Source organism: Mustela nigripes, chromosome 11, assembly GCF_022355385.1.
Source record: "Mustela nigripes isolate SB6536 chromosome 11, MUSNIG.SB6536, whole genome shotgun sequence".
Lineage (NCBI taxonomy): Eukaryota > Metazoa > Chordata > Mammalia > Carnivora > Mustelidae > Mustela > Mustela nigripes.
Genome location: NC_081567.1, coordinates 20486563 through 20490113, shown reverse-complemented (window position 1 = coordinate 20490113; position 3551 = coordinate 20486563).

Here is a 3551-nt window from a genome sequence, read left to right as displayed (position 1 = left end):
AATTCTCAAAATACACAATGCTGGGCTTTCATGATTCATTCAGTGAAAGTTTCATCTGCCCTACTGATCTCAAGATACAGGCTCATAGAGAACTATTAGTGTTTAATTAAATAAGCTCAAAGTCAATTAAATGAAACATAGCACATTTCAGTCATTAGTCAAACATCAAGGGTGAATTATAATAAAGTCTGCCTTCATTTCTGATGTTTGACTGCTGACATCGTACAAACCTGCCCCTCCCTCTTCCCCTTCTGCCCCACATCCAAGCAAGCTGATAAGGAATCTAGATGCTCTCTCTTTGGAGCCAGCTGGAGGTTGCAAGCCTAGCCCTCACATAACACCCCTCGCCCCAACCCTACCCCAACTACCATAAATGCTCAGCCAGTCTCCTCTCCCTGCCCTGTCAAGCCATTTTTGGACCTGCTTAAGAGTCTTCCCTGATCTCCCTAGAAAGCCTCATTATATAAGAATTAAAACTCTTCCTACCCTCTTCGTATGTGTGTAGCATCATCATTCTTGACATCTGGACTAAACTGGGGAAGGGGGAGTGTCCATGTCATCTTTGCTATGTGACCACAATAGTACCTGGCATATTATGTGTTTAATAGATGGAAATTAGTGTGGGTTTTATTTCCCTATTTTAATTGATGGATATATGTAGACCTGACAGTTCTCAGATTTATGCTTGGATATAAGAGAGACAATGTGTTCATCTAAGTAATATCCTTGATGCTAAAAACGTCAGAAACCTTTTGGGCCAATGGCAGATCTCTCATGTCACAGGATGCTAAGAACTGTCGATCAAGAACACTGAATGAAAACACAGAGGATAAATCCTCCCTGATTGAGAGAGAAAGTGGCACACACTGGAGATTCAATAAACAGGTTTTGAGCAAATGAAGCATTTTTTGAGTGAATGGACCTAGTATATGGGATTTGAGAGCTAATTAGATATAAGGAAGAGGAAAGGAACAAGTCAAAGGTAATGCAGAACAAGAAAGTTGCCCTGATGTGTTTTATCCAGGGGCACTTGGAAAACTTTAGTGATTAAGAAAATAATGCTTTTAGAAAAAGTTTTGGCACTGAGATACTCAGGAAAATCTATCAATAAAGAGCAAGCATGGTCCTTTTTAAGACACTGTGTAGAAATAATTCCAAAAAGATTAAAATCAGGGCAGAAACCAAGGAACCATTTTTTGTGTATCATATTGATCATTCCAAGTGGAACTGTTAGATATCTCAGAAAAATTGTGGTTCTGAATTGCTTTTGCCTCCAACTCTGGACCTCTGTTCCTAAAGGATTGTTTCCTAAAGGAAAACATTCAACCAGAAAATTTTAGCACATCAGAATCTCTCTGAAGATTAAGAAGTCTGTGTAGGACTGAATGTCTAAATTGAAAAGTTTTTGCTGCCACATTCAGGTATAAATGAAATAGTTCTTCATATCCCCTTCCTTTCTGTCCGTAGTTCACCTGTGTCAACTTTTCTCTCAGATGTGAAATAAAATTAAAGCCCATGGCACTAAATGTCAGTCATGGAGGAACGTGTCCCCAAGTTTGCCTCTGCTAAAGTGTTTCCAGAGACACCTGTCTCACACCAAGTCTCTACTGTACTTCTTCTCTACTCATTTTCACATAATCCAAAAGTCGTATTTCAGATGCACAGTTCCCACTGGGCTAACCTCATTAGGCCTGGCCACCTCTGTAACTCTTGGAGAAGTCTCTTACTTGAATGATTAGTCCCCCTCTCCCGACTGTGTGGGTTGAATCTCTCCCCAATCTGGGGTTGCTTGGAACAAAAATAACTACCTCAAGTCCTTGTCACTAAAGCAAGAGAAGGTGGCATTAGATTTCTCAGAACAGGATGTCATTACAGGTTTTCCTTGTTAGCTACAGGTAAGATATTTAAGTGGTCCTCCCTCTGCTGACCTGGCTACACAGTCTTCCCATGTCTGGCAGCTGACCTTCAGAATGCCACAAGAAAAGGGATTTGGAGTCCAGCAACTCAATGATTATAAAACACAGGGATCTGAGCCCCAAAGTTTAGCAACTCTACTGATCTTTTTTGTGCAGCTCTGCTTCTGTGTAACCAAAGGAAACTCTTTCAAAATGGCGGTCCACATTCTTAGTTGTTGGTTGATCTGAACATGTAAGCCTCATCCTCCAAATCCAACAAAAAGTCTACCTTTGGCTAGACTTCTGGTGCTGCGGAAAGGCCAGGTTTGGCTGCTGCCTTTGGAACCCTCAATCCTGGTAACATCACACTTAGACTTGGGAATGTAAGGAAATGCAGGAAATCTGACTTCACGGCTTTGGTTCTTGATTCGTCTTTGGATATCAAAGTAATTTTTCTGCTTAAAGAACTATTTTATTAGAGTAATGGGCAAGATGGACACGCCTTACTTCATGCTTTCAAACTTTCACAACCACTTTAACCATCTTGGCTATGTACCGTTTGTTCTATGATTTGCTTAACGTGGTTCTTTTTTTTTTCCTTTAAAGATTTTATTTATTTATTTATTTGTCAGGAAGAGAGAGAGCACACACAAGAGAGCAGAGAGGCAGGCAGAGGCGGGGAGAGAAGCAGGCTCCCCGCTGAGCAAGGAGCCAGATGCAGAACTTGATCCCATGACCCTGGGATCATGATCTTAACCCAAGGCAGCGGCTTAACCGACTGAGCCACCCAGGAATCCCTTAACATTGTTCTTTAAGTCAGCTCATTCTTAATTTATTTTTTTTTAAGATTTTATTTATTTATTTGACAGAGAGAGATCACAAGTAGGCAGAGAGGCAGGCAGAGAGAGAGGAGGAAGCAGGCTCCTTGCCGAGCTGAGAGCCCGATTCTCCATCTCAGGACCGAAGGCAAAGGCTTTAACCCACTGAGCCACCCAGGCGCCCCTTATTTTTTTTTTTTTTTAATCTTAAGCAATAACATCAAAGAGCTAATGAGTTTGGTGTGTTAGTTATGTATCTCTTTTCATAATATACATTATGCTAAATCCCCATTCAAGTATTTTTCAGACGTTCAACTTGGTACCATTTAAAATAATCTTACATACCATATGTAACAGTCAAGATTCAGGGCAGGACAACAGAAACTGCACAAGTTTATCTTGGAATTTTTTAGTCAGTATGGGAGAACTAAAAATGCAAAAAGGGAACACTTGAGTTAACGCAGAAATAGTAACTGTATGAAGCAATTACTGAAGGAACAGAAGGAACAGTACGGGGTTATTGGAACCTAGAAGAGCACTGCTGGCGTAACCATCTGCCCCTGCCACGGTACTGCTGGAGAGATGGTACCCAGAAGAGCACGCAGGTAAGAGGAAGGCATCGCTTCTTCCTCCTCTTTCCTTCCAGCCTCCCTATTCAGGGAGCATCCAGCTGGCAAAGGAGAAATGTGGTTCACAGCTCTCCGACCCCGGCATCACAGAGTCTAGAAGTCTGGGTTAGTTGAGAGACAATATCCTGACCGCCGGCACACCTCACTTGGCAGAATGTCGTCGTGTCCCCTTACCTGTGGTTTCAGGTACCCGTGGTCCAGAAGCAGAC